The sequence below is a fragment of the Phasianus colchicus genome, chromosome 1, assembly GCF_987193195.1.
Source record: "Phasianus colchicus chromosome 1, bPhaCol1.hap1.1, whole genome shotgun sequence".
In the NCBI taxonomy this organism is placed as follows: Eukaryota; Metazoa; Chordata; class Aves; order Galliformes; family Phasianidae; genus Phasianus; species Phasianus colchicus.
This window is the reverse complement of record NC_143436.1, coordinates 134067269-134081525: the sequence shown is the minus strand read 5'-3', so window position 1 is coordinate 134081525 and position 14257 is coordinate 134067269. Positions and strand designations below refer to the sequence as shown.

The window sequence follows — 14257 nt, the reverse complement described above, 5'->3', positions numbered from 1 at the left end:
AAATAGTATGATAGGGCACAGACCACTAACAAATTGATACTAGTCTTGATATGGTGGGTCCTATTTCTTACTAGTTAATGATTCTAGTCATAAGGAGAGTAAATCCTTATGCTTCAGTGTTCAACTGTAGGGAAGCGTGGAAGAGAGTATCAATAATAAAATCCCAACAGACCTTTCATTCAGTCCTGATTGTTCCACAATACTGCTTTAAATTGCATTTAAGCTTCAAGAACATAGGCCATTTATAAAAATATTTAGGAGGGCTGTTTGTTGCATCTTTTGAACAGAAAGAACATTTCTGCTGTTAGTATGAGGATAGTCATGTCACTGAAAAAATACAGAATGACTTCTTTAGACTAATAAAGACTGTTGGAGATACTCTAAACGTTTATACAATTTCTGGAAAGTTATTTATATATGTAAAAGGCCTTTATTGTTAGTATCCTAAATTTGTGCCTATTTTATTCAGTACTTTTATCAGCTATCTCTTCCATCTTCAGTGCAGTAAAAATATTTCAGTGCCTGATAAAGCATGTGCAGCTGAAGTCCTTTCTCTTATCAGTAAAAAATCGTTTGAGTTGAAGGTAATATAATGGGCTAAATTAATTGCCAATGAAACTCCATTGGTTTTACTAGGGTGACACCGATGATGAAATTAACTCAATATATTCAGTTTTGGAGATCCACTTTTGACTATTAATGTTATTAGTACTAAATTGAATTATTTAAAAGTCAAGCATCACCACTTACATATTTGGCTTTTTAAATACACATTGAATGATATAGATACAGTATTTGCATATAAATTATTTGCACATATACCAAGTTAACACATTATTATTTGCAGCATTTATTTTTCTTTAAGTATCAAAAAGATAATTATCCACAGCTGTCAATATTAAGCACTTTATACTTGCTATGGGAAGGCATAACATAATGCATTTTTATTTCCACATCCAGAAGTTCTTCTAAAATAATAACGAGTGTTTCAATTGGTTTCAATTTATCATTAAATAATACTTAAAATTGTTTCTGTTCAAATATGGAGGGCATAGGTACATCCTAAAAGGTCTGTGTAGAATTAATATCCTGGGAACTCTAGTGTTAGGCAGCCATCAATTTCAAGCATAAAAACAAACCAACCAACCAGTCATATAATACAGCAGATTTGAGCAAGTGTTCTTAATTCCATTCTAATTTTGTCTAAAAAAGTACATCAAATTCTTGGATTTCAGTCATGTAACATGAGAACATATTTCTTGCTTATATCTTTTGCAACACTGCCACGATACAGAAGTTTACTCCTATGGATGGCAATCTGACAGGTGATGACAGAAAAAATATTTCACAGAAAGCTTCAATTAACAGCTAATGCGTGGGAAAAAAAGTGAAAGCAGCAGTATGTTTTGTGGATGCAGATCAAACCCTAACCAAGGCCAGTCTCAGCACTTTGCCAGAGAGTTAATTTAACTTCTGAATCAGCATAGGTAATTCATGTTCTGTTCAATACAGTTAAAAAAAATCATATAGAATCATAGAATCATATATATATAGGTCATAGAAAAAAAAAAAAAAGTTGTCATTTTTTTTCAGCAAAATAAGGGGAAAAAAAACAAAAAACATTTGGTACGAGTTATCTTATTTAGCTTACCTCACTTACCTCACTCCAGAAGGTGCTTGGGAGATGATACTGCAGCCCTAGGTACAAGCATATCTTTGAAATTCTGGTTTTGAAAAAAAAGAAAATAAAAGCATCACATCTCAGAAATGTTGGAACGAATGATTTTAGATAGAAATGAAACTTTTTTTTTTAGTTACTTAGGGAAAAGTATTTCTCACGCCTGGCAATTGTCAAGCATCTTGGCCAGTCCTCAAACTGTTCTTGATGGGTGAGCTATTTGTTAGAAAATTCCACTCAGTTCTAAATCCTTCACACCAGGCTTTAGTTAGAGCCTCATCCACACTCAGGCATTTGTGAAAGATGATTGCTGACATTTTCTCAGGATGACTCAACGTTTCCAAAGGTTCAGGACAGCAGAAAGCATTATCAGACATCATTTAGACTTCCAGGTTTCACAAGATGGTTGCAGTAGTTAGCAGCTGGGCAGAGGATTTGGCAATCAGAATGCAGTTGTGTCTCATTTGTTTTTACAAGTATTTCTATTAGCTAGAAAAGGACATTTCTTTTGAAGTGACTTTCTGGCCCTGGTGTATTATTTTTGAATGCAACTTTTTCTCAGAAAATGCCAGCATGGTATTGCCAGCATACCAGACTGGTGTCCAGAAGAAAATTTAAGAGCAGTGATAAAATAAAGGGGGGGAAATAGAAGCCCTTCTTGCAAACGGGATTTTGTAATAGATATTCTGACACAGTATGAATGATGAGGGATGGAAAATTCATAACAGTGTGTGGAAGGGAAACACACACTCTGCACATGGAAGACCGCCCTATAACTCATCAGATAGCGTGCGTCGAGCGAGTTATGAGAGCTGCTCTATGGTGTATATTTTAAAAGAGACATTAGAAAGGAGATGTAGTGTGGTTTACTATTTGAGAGCTAACTTCATAATTTTGTCCAAAAAGTGTTTTCAAAGAAAAAATATGTTTTACTTTGTTACATATATTGCAGTGCAGGTGGTGTATTTCTTCAGTGTATGTGCAGGATCCAAATGCGGGGAACAAAGCCCTTCCTCTCCCTGAAGGAGCTGTCCTCAGTAGGTTGTTTCTGCTGTTATGGTGTCTGAAGGAGTTGATGGAATGGGATGAAAGCAAAAAAAAGCATGGTGCAGGCAAAAGCCCATAGTGCCAATGTTAAATCTGGCACTACTCCTACTGGATTTGGGTGGGAGTGCTATGGAAATGGAGGGTTCAGCCCCACTGGGGTTACCTTCTCTTGTCTCAGCATTTTGTGATTAGAATGTGAGTCCTGGAGGTCCCTTCCAATTCCAACGATTCTGTGATTCTGTGAAAAGAGAATAACAAAGCAACATACCCTCTCCTGATAAGTTAGCTATTGTAAGGGAAAACCTGCTTTTTCCCTATGCCTTGCTTGGCTGCAAATGAAAGGCATTCAGAAACCTACTCATGGAAGAGTGATCAGCCTGTTCCAGAAGAAATTAGAAGGCTGGAAATCTTGACAAAAATCACAGCAGGTCCTCATATTCTGCATATTTAACTAGCCCTCTGCAGCCCACTCCTCAGTATCAAATGGTTCCATCACTTTGGCGGTGCATGGGCTATAATGTTTTTCTGCCCCTTATTTTTCTTTCTCTTTCCCTCACATCACACACAGAATTAGTTATTTGACAATACATTCAGACATTGCATTATTTCAACAGTAGTGGAATGTAATGGTATGTAATTAGGAACCAGAGTATAATAGCACTATGAAGATGGTTTTGGCAATGAGATGTTTTTTTAATTAAAATTTCATTATGGCATATGTGTCATGCCATTGCCATTTCCAGTGGTTCATAAGCATCAGTGTTCATGAAAGAAAGGGAAGATCCCTGGGGATGGGGAGTGGCAGTGAGGCACCACTCGTCCTGGAACACTGGAGCCTACAAGGGCACAACATGCCTTGATGTCCTCATAAAGTGATGATCTTACAGTGGAACTGTTTCCACTTCTGTGTTTCACTTTGGTTTTGATGGTGTTGGGATTTTTTAGGGAGCGGGGAGAGACTGTGAAGCATCTTATGTTGTGAGAAACCCACTGCACCGCAGACCCATCTATTTACCATATTTTCTTCTCATGGAGCTTATCGTTAAATGAAATGGCCTGCTCACTTTCACAGTAGCCAACCAGGTTCTTGTCTGTTTGTTTGCTTGTTTTAATCATTTTGTCTTCATCTAGTCAAATAAACCTGTAAATTCAGTGTGCGCTCTGTGGGACCGTGTCCAAATCTATACTGTCTCCTTCCTGACAGGGCTGACAGAGAGTATAATCACTTGTATTGTCCAGAGTACTGTTTACATAAAGGAGCAATAAATACCTGTTGAAATTTTTACTGGAGGCCTCCCAGATGGATGGTTCATTTATTATTACAGACAGAGTTTCATTTACTTAGTTATTAAAAGAAGCAGGCCGCTGCAGCCCATTTATAACTATATTAAAACTAAATGAAGCTATAAGTATTGGAGACGGGACTGAGAAAAATACAGTGGCTTTCCAGGAAATGTCTAGGAAAAGTATTTGAAAGGAAACACTAAAAACTTTGGGAGTCCTGTTTGTCTTTCATGGGTATGCTGCTGCCGCTTGGAGTTCACCGGGGTGAGAAGGAGGCAGAGCTTCCATATTTTCCCGTCCCACCACTCTGTGCCTCTGTGGCAGCTCAGTGATGACCTCTCAGTGCCCACCCATCATACACGTGCCACCGTGTCCCCAGTTCTAGCCATCAGAAGGGATGGCATGCAAAGCACAGGCAGATGCCCATGAATGCATTCCCAAAGACTTAGTTTTGAAGATACTGTCCATTGTAGCTGATTACTAAAAATGAAATAAGGATTATGCATGATCTTTGTGGTGCTTTTCTGGCACTGAGGACATTTCCCCAGACAGACTCACCTCTGTTTCAAAGAAAGGTAATTCAGTCACTGGATAGGAAGGACATGGTTGCCTAGGAACTTGGAACTTGGTTTTATTTTATCCAATCCTTACCAATAAAGGACCATCCCAACAAGGAAGAGCTGGTGTCCCACAGTGGAAGAACATACTGACCAGAAATTGATGAGGTAGAAAAAAATAGAAACAAGGGCATACATCGTAGTTTGAAATATTTTTTTTTAATAGAGCTTATTAGGCAAGCAAAAGGATGGATTTCCACATCCAAGTTGAAAAAGAGCTTTTCTGTAAGCTAGCTGAGGTTCAGTGGTGAAAGAAATGTAGAAATTAGTACTGAAAGAGCAGTCTATATGACAGAGACAAAATATAAAATACATGTAACATGAAAGGGGAAAATAGCAATCAATCTAAAAGAGGAATTATAAAACACTGAATAAAGAAAGTGGAAGATACCAAAGGAAAGTTCAAAGACAATGGTACTCTTAAAGTATATAAAAAACAATGGCAATGAAAAAATTCTAGCAATAGCCTCTTATTAGCTGGAAATATTAATGTGGTTAATAATACTAGATTAAATAAATGTTTTTGTACAAGAAAAAGCAGGGAATCTGGACGGTGTCCAGAGTGAATACATTGTTTTAAATCAAACCAGATAGAAATATCCATAAATCTGAGAGCTTCCAAGCTGCCTCAAGCCATCAAGAGCACCAGCTAGTCTGAGGAAGAGCTACTTGTGATGCACCTTGAAATGCAGGAGAACCCCAGCAGACAGTGAACACAGTGTAGAGTTCCTAAAGAGAAGCAGGAGAGTTGAAGGATTTGGAGAGCTCACAAGGCACCTATCCCAAAGAAAGTTTCTGGGGAGCCCAAACAGGGTTTCTTGAAGGAACTGAGGGGTAATATTACAATTACTGCAGTTCAGTTTTTTACTTTCAAGGAAATAAATTAATGTTCCTATCAACCAAAGCTGATTTAGTTCTATGAGGAGCTGTCAACTTTGACTGATAAAGTTACTAATGAAGCCATAATAGACCTTTAAGACTTTAAAATGTGTAGCATGCAATATCAATTAAATGCAAATTAGAAGATCCCTGGCTCTTAACCATTTCTGAAGGTCATAGCAGCGAGGGATCCTGGCACAAGGAGCAGCTGAACAGGGAGGAGATCCAGTGTTGATAGCTATGACATGGAAGGAAATTGTATTCAACAGTGATAGAACTTAGCAAGAAGCAGTAAAGCTGGAACAGGTTATCAAACAGTCTAATGTATTTAGTAATTCAGTCTCACCTCAAGAGATGAGGCTTGAATGAAACTGACATGATGTTTTATATCCTGGAACAAGGAATGGCCATCTGTCTCCCTCGTTCTCAGTGGAGTCTTTGTCCTGGGCAGTTGCAACTCTGAGAATGCTTCAGAGATGGAGGTGAGCAGCAGCAGAAGTCAGTGCCCAGCAGGATGCCGTGATGCAGAGAAATGGCACGAGCTTCTGGAGTGCAGGGGGTGACAAAAAGGATGAGGAGCTGCCACTTTCCCCATCACTTTGATGATACAAGGCTCTTCTCATTTTGATGCAGTGATACTGGAGCAAAGTTTGAGAACCTCTAGCCTGCACAGTCTCCTTTCCCTTTCCCAACCAGCACAATATGAATAAACACCTCTGCAGCCGCAGTTACGAACATTGCTAAATGAACGGTCAGCATTTTACAGATGATTGCAGTCATTCGCGAGGCAGCAAGAGAATAAAAATGTGTGGGATGATGACTCCAACATGAGGACAGATGCTTATAATGCTGGGGATTAGGCAGAAAGAGGCTATTCATAAGAAAATAATCACCAAGTACAAAATCAGATACTGCAACTTCAGTGGGGAGACTTAGCAGTGGCAATTTTATCTCAAACGCATAAATTCCCCAAGATTTCTGCCATGACAGCTGACACACATGCCAGCAGTGCAGTTCATGCACTCTTATTTCATTTCACATTTGAAATTAATATTTTGTAGACGGCAGGATCAGAAATTGCTAGGAAATCAGAGAGAGAGAGTAAATAATTGCTAATCACACACAGAGAGCCTGGAAGGAACAGGGGCAAGGAGGCAAGAAATGGATTGGAAAATTGCAAGTAGCTCATTCAGAACTTTTATGCCCCAAATGTGTTTCCTCCTGTCACACAGAGCGTGATTAGCCATAAAACTTTGGCAAATCCTCTGAGTGATTGGACTACTTAGGCTGGTGTTTAGGTGCAAGCCACTAAGTAGCTCATCACTCTTCCCTCTCCCTGAGTATATGTGCATTTTTATGTGGATTCCTTGCTCGGAAAGTGGGCTCAGACTAGTTTATTTCCTCTTTTAGAAGATTTTTTCTCGTTTCTAAAGAGGTATTACGTGTTCCTCTGCCCAAACACCGTGCTGACAGAGCCACTGTGGACTCTGTGGTGCTGAGAGGCTTTCTTATAGAATCATAAAATTGTTTGAGTTGGAAGGGACCCTTAAAGGTTATCTAGTCCAACATCCCTGCAGTGTACAAGGACACCTATAGCTGGATTCTTCCCACCCTATTGAGTAGTTTGAAACTTCACCATTTGACTCAACTGCATCTATTTTCCCATTATTTCCTTCAGTTTGATTTCTGGTTCTCCTTACCATGCCAGCCCTTGAGAACCACCTACTCTAACAATAATGGGATGCACCCTCAGTTTGTATGAAGTTTAGGAAGGAGCAGGTCTACCCTCTAAGTTGCAACTCTACTTGGCAGGGATTTTAGCCTGTCCATAAAGGCTGATAGGTTTTCTCTTCTACTTGTGCTTTCATATATGTGTGTCTGACTAATACAATACGTCCAGCCCCATATTTCATGTGCATACAGTAAAACATTTTCTCCCATCCCCTCTTTCTTGGGGAGAGCCTTGGGGAAGGAGAAATGAACCTATCCTCATGCAAATGGTGGAAGCCTTATTTCAGCTTCTTCTCACAGAGAGAGTAATGGCTGCATTACCCAAAGAGGACTACCTTGCATTTCTAATGAGATCGTCAGTGTAATGGGAATTTAGCAGAGCATTTAGCCAGTTTAAATGGTTTTGGAGAGTGGCATAGACCAGCTTAGATGGATTTAAGCCAAGCACAGAAAACTTCTCCTTCATAGCATCTATTTTTTATTGAAATTGCTAATTCTATTTCTATGGACTGAGTCAGTTTTTCAGGCATTTAAATTGTGTGCTCTAGAATTAAATCTCACATTGATATATATACTTCATTCCAGCATTAAGTACATTAATATTTCAGCAGCCTGATTTTACTGGCCTTCTTCCTCTGTTTTTAATTAGATTTGACAGTATCCTATATAATCATGTTTTCCTACATATTTCTGTGTAGTAGAACTTACACAAACTATTTGTTGATGGGTTTTTACAACTTAAACATCATATATTCAAACTGAATTTCAGATGCTGCAAGCAATGCTTGCAGAGGTCTTAAAGCCAACTGAAAGCTCAGTTACAGCATTTATAAAATACCCTCTTGATCTACTTGTTTACCTCAATCCATACACTTCTGATTTATTTTCTATAAAACAGGAATAAGTACTACACTTTTCAGGAAATATAAATGCATGAAATTATTTTAAAGTGAAAGATTTGCATCAGTTATGACACTAATATGAAAAATAATTTTGTAATCAGAAACCAATTAATTAAAAATTAATGCTGTATAAAAACAACTACTCCTGTATTTAGGATTAGCAAACAAAGCTGTTTGAAATACCACTTTTGGCTGTAGATGAGTAGCAAATATCACTGGCCATCTGTTATGTGCAGGTAACCAAGGTAATCACAACAATGTTTGTTCCCCCCTTTCTTTTTCTTTTCTTTTCTTTTCTTTTCTTTTCTTTTCTTTTCTTTTCTTTTCTTTTCTTTTCTTTTCTTTTCTTTTCTTTTCTTTTCTTTTCTTTTCTTTTCTTTTCTTTTCTTTTCTTTTCTTTTCTTTTCTTTTCTTTTCTTTTCTTTTCTTTTCTTTTCTTTTCTTTTCTTTTCTATTTTTTTTTTTTTAAGAGTGGAAACCTGTTAATTTGCTTGTTAGAAAACTCCATCCTTCTTACCAGGCATATTTTTTCTACTGTTTGTGTTTTAGAAAGCAACTAAAAAGAGACAGAAACTGAAGGTACTTTTGTCTTATTAGTGCATAAGTCAAATGACGTCTGCGAGCACCCCTAGCTGAAATAATCCCACTCATATAAGAGGACAGTTTGGATATGAAAGGCAGATTCCCAGCTGGCATTCTCTTTCATTTTGCTGGGAACAAGAGGTAAAGATCTTGTGGTTCTTTCAGGAAGGACTGGGTTTTTTTCCCAGTGCTTTTTCTTCTCTCTTTATAGGTGCATCAGTTGTGACTTTAAACAGCTGGAGCTGGTCTGAAAGCCTTCTTGTATACCACTACTTAGAAGAGTATCTGTCTTCTTGCTGGGTTTCTGGTGATATTGAAACTAATGTACGGTTCTTGAAAGGCCACTGCACATTTATAGGAAAGAAAACAAAATGTCAATATTATTTGTTAAAAAACAGATAATTTGCAAGCCAAAGCCATCTCATTCAGATGAGATGTTGCAGTATAAACTCAAATGAGCACTTAGGTGTCCGATTTTCATATTTCATCACAGCTTTTTTCTTTGTGGGGTTCCTCTTCAGATAAAACCAACATATTTTTCCACTACTGAAATCCGTTTCCTACATAATGAGCAGACATCACAAAAGTCCTTAATAAACACAGTATTCTGATTGAGATGCTATATAGCATTAAAATGGAACAGTACACTTGATCAGATTAGCACATTCATGAGATCCTTCACAAATTGCAAAGATGGTGACTTTTGTATTTTTTTAAATGACAATTGCAACATATACACATTTGTGCCCTAGGCTTGCAAACCATTGGCATGTTCTCTCCTAAAGCATTAGTGATAATGATTTATTTACTATTGATATTTGTCCTTTCCCATCTCATTCTTTTTGCTCTAATTACCAGAATTATCATGAAAAACCTATCCAGCATTGTACTTTACTTTCCACCCTCCTTTTTGTAATCTCTTTTGAAGCCACTTCTCTTGCCCTTTGATTTGCAAGCCAAAAGGCAAGCTCTCTAATCACAAAACAAAACCACAGAGGCTGAGCTACTGATTTTTTGAGAGTTTTACATTTCAATAAGTAATTTGCAGAGGAAGGAAGGACTTCATGGCTTGTATCAGAAATAGTGCAGCCAGCAGGAGCAGGGAAGTGATCATCCCTCTCTACTCAGCCCTGGTGAGGCCACACCTGTGTTCAGTTTTGGGCCACTCACTACAAAGAAAGACATCAAGGCCCTGGTGCATGTCCAGAGAAAGGAACGAAGCTGTGGAAGGGTTGGAGCACAAATCTTAAGAGGAGTGAATGAGGGAACTGGGATTGTTCAGTATGGAGAAGAGGGGGTTCAGGGGAGACCCTGTTGCCCTCTACAATGACCTGAAGGGAGGTTGTGGTGAAGTGGGAGTCAGCCTCTACTCCCGTGCAACTAGCAATAGGAATAGAGGGAACAGCCTCAAGTTGTGCCAGGGGGGGTTCAGGTTGGATGTTAGAAATACTTCTCCAAGAGAGTGGTCAGGTGCTGGAACAGACTGCCCAGGGAGGTGGTGGAGTCACTGACCCCAGGGGTGTTCAAGAAACATTTAGATGTTGTACTGAGGGACATGGTTTAGTGGGAAATGGTGGCAGATGGACGGTTGGACTGGATGATCTTAGAGATATTTTCCAACCTTGGTGATTCTATGATTCTATGATTCATTAGGCCGAGAAATGTGAAATGTATCAAGCCTCACAAAGTGTGAGATTCTACCAGGTAGAGCTGTATCTTCACCCAGTGATTCTGAACAAAAGGGAATCAGGCCCTAATGAAACCCATTTGCAAGTCTTAGGTCTTGCAAGAACTGCAGATTTGTTCCAACACTGCCACTAACACTGACTGAAAACAGATACTCTCCAAGGTAGGGTTGTGTCATAAGGGTCTTAGCCTGGTTCCAGATTTTAAAAGTCACAGCTGATTCCCAATCTGCCTAATGATGACCTCCTCTGCCAGACATCACACCATTAACTTCCCCAGCAAATTCTTCTCCAGCTCTTTCAAATCCAAAAGTCTCTGACTTGAGTCCTGGCTCTATCCTCCTGCTTAGATGTTACTTCAGTGTGACTTCCCAGAGGGAAAACTGGATGCCTTCCTGCTGTCCCCCAGACTCTGTCTGGGTCTGAAGACAATTCTTGCTTAGGACTCTGCTTTCCAACAACAACAAATCAGGATTAATAAAAAGGCAAAATAATGAAGCCACAAGTCTCAGCTTAACCATATGCTTTGAACATAGCTTCCACCATACCAAACCCTGAGTTCTTTTGACCATCTCCTGCTCGTTAACATGATGGGATGAGCAGTGGAATTAGATGCCTCTCAGTCAGCCTGTGGAACCATCATAGTAATTAGTCCCAGATAAAAGAGATCAGGCTTTCTGAGACGCCATGTAAGAGATTTGGATGCTGAGTCACATTGAAATGGGCACAACTTGGATATCAGTACCCTCTAGATGGCTTTCTGCCTATTTCCCACAATATATATGTCGCTCTTCACCCCCCTCCTTTCCCATCGAGTGGCACTGCACCCATGGCTGAAACCTTGTAATTGGTTCCTTGAGAAAGAAACCAGCTGCCTTGCTGTGGCATTTTGCAATATCCCGAACTCATCCTCATTTCCTTTCATTACTACTCTACCTGTTACATTCTTGGCAGATAAAGGAGCAGACGCATTAATTAGAGAGCAGAGAGAGCTCCTGCCCAAGCCTCCCTCCCCTCACAGCCTCTGTGACCTCATGGAGATTTCACTAAAAGTATATAATTAGGTTCTGTAAAGTAACTTCCTGACTACCCGGATCCATGCACTCTCTCTTCAAGTGCAGAAGCCCTAAGTGATGTGTGCTTTTCAGAGATGCATCCAGTACCACGTGATTTTTCCAGCTTTTGTTTACAAAGCAGTATTTACTCATTGTTTTACCTATGCTTCACCATGTTAAAGTCAAGTGAATATCCAAAAATCTTGCCGTAGCTTAACGGGCATGGTGGTGATGGCTGGACTAGATTATTTTAGTTGTCTTTTCCCACCATAATGATTCTTTGATTCTATGATTCTATGCCATTTGCTACCCTGGGTTTTGCATAATCTGAAAGAGGTATTACAGAAACTGTGGAGAAACTGTGGAGAGTGTTGAAGAAGCTGTGTTTGCATGTTAGCTTGTTTATGTTTGTCTGTCATTTTACTGGATTGCAGCATGCATGAAGAATTTCCATCCTGAGCAGAGGTTGATTTAAACATGATCTGAAGTGCTCTGCTAACAAAGGTCATTCTTTACTGAATCTGTGCCAAAGTGCTTTTCAGATAAATTAAAAATTATCATAACGTCTTGCAAGCTTTAAGTATTTTCCTTCTCTGCTGTCCCCCTCCTTTCTTCAAATAGGTTCTGCTGGTCCAGTTGTGGACTTCTTGTTTTAACCATCATCATTGTTGTGGGAGAAGTGATTTGCAAAATTGTTTGTCAAAAGCATTCAGACTCAAAATTGATCTGGTTTCCTTAAGACATTTCCTGCAGACAGGCATCCCTCAAACTCCAATGCCTCCTTCTCCCCCTGGGAGTCCAGCCTGAGCTTTGAGAGCTACCCAGTGTTCTGCCCTGTGGTACAGATGGAGGTTGCTGGTAACAGTTTGTCCAGTTCCAAGCAGTACTCTGTAGATCAGGGCTTTGGGTCTGACTTGGCAGTGAAAGCAGCCTGGGAGTCCACCAGGACATTCAGGCACTGAAGTTATTCCTGCACAGTAGGAAATCAGATCCTGCCTTTGCAAGGTAGAACTCTATGTCTGGCAAGCTTTCCTAACCTGATACATCCTTGTGACAAATATATGGATCAGGCAGGCCTGATCCCACTCTGGGGAAAAACAAAAAAGCAAGCAAGCAAGAAATCATTTTATGGTGACTTGCTTTTTCCTATCACCAGTATTTGGGGATTGTTTGTACGCTTACAGTAGTTCCAAGAGGGACCACGAGCCCTGGACAGGCACTGCTTTTCTTGGAAAGCAGCACTTCTAAAATGAGAAACAGGCAAGAAAAATAAAGACAGGCTAAGATATACAAGCAGGGGAAGCTCAATGGGCCAGCGCTGTGGTTTCTTGTTCCTTTTGTGTGGATGATCCTTGCACACACATCTTCTGTCTTGCCTACAGCCCACTCCTGTTTCCACACAACCTGGAGCCTTCAAAGCTTTGAAGTAACATCTAACCACAGGCTCACTGTACATGCTTTTTCAGATTGACACAAAAAGATGAGGCACTAGTAAGCATAGAGCTACCTAAAACTTTTTATTATAAGCTTTGTTTTTTAGCTTCCATTTAGGAGAAGAGCTAACAAGTTGAATCTTAAACAGTCTACTAAACTACCACCTTTCTAGCAGGGATTCAAGCACCTAAAACAAAGGAATTATGGGCAACAACATCAGAAGAAGTGCTCTACTTTTCACACAATAAGCAGATCTCTCTGCTTAAATGACGATCCCTGCAGATTTCATCTCATATAATTACATAACGCTCAATTCCAGACTGGAGCTTTTTACAGATTTTCCAACACTAGTTTCTCAGGAATGCCCAAACAAATCTAACAAAACAAAACAAAAAAAAAAAAAAAAAGAACAACTATAATGTTATTCGTTCCTAAGGATCCCCTGTGAACTTTGGGACCCAAAGCCAACATAGATCTTACAACATTTACAGGAAGCATTCCCTCCCATATTTCAGCACCTTCATGTATCTCATAGAATGACAGAATTGTTTGAGTTGGATGGGATCCTTAAGGGTCATCTAGTTCAACCCTCCTGCAGTGAACAGGGCACCTAGAGCTACATTGGGTTGCTCAGAGCCCTGTCCAGACTGACCGTGAGCATCTCCAGGGATGGGGCTCCTACCACCTTTCTGAGCAACCTGTGCCAGTGCCTCAGCACCCTTACTTAGATAACTTCTTTCTTATATCTGATCTAGATCTCCCCACTTTTAGTTTGAAACCATTTCCCCTTGTCCTATCACAACAGATCCTACTAAGGAGTCTGTCCCCTTCTTTCTTATAGACTCTCTTTAGATACTGAAAGGTATCTTTAGATATCTGTCCCACTTGCTGAGTGTTTTCCTGGCTGTGGACATAATTCCTGATGAAACACCAGAGACTTGCTGTAAGGTTGTCAGCTTAATGGGTGTCTTGAGGTGTCTGCATCACAAGATTATTTTTTTTATTTTCTGTATGGGTTTTACAGGGGAAAAATCTCAACATAAGTACAATTAAATGGGGAGGGGAGGGGGAGAAAGAAGGCGTGAGTCTGTAAGAGGTGAGAGAACAAGAGTTCCTGTTCTGCCTCTGTTCTTGTTCTGGTACACCTACATCCTTCCAAAGGTGCTGCAGGGAAACAGGGACACACTTGTGAGGGCAGAGGCTGTGCACACAGCTATGCACGGTGCCAACAGCAGCCAGTCTCAAGAAGCAGGGAGAGGCTTGGAACTCTTTTCAGACCTGACACACCATGCAGCCCATTTAAGAGCCCCGCTTTTCAGGCACACTCTTGGAAGATCCAGGCACAAGAACGAGGAGGTGGTTT

The 14257-nt window shown here is 39.8% G+C and overlaps 1 protein-coding gene across 6 annotated transcripts in view; it reads left to right on the top strand.

Moving 5' to 3' along the window:
* Positions 1-14257, top strand: part of AFF3 (ALF transcription elongation factor 3) — a 321596-nt gene that overhangs the window by 215936 nt on the left and 91403 nt on the right. The gene's annotated exons all lie outside the window — the stretch shown is intronic.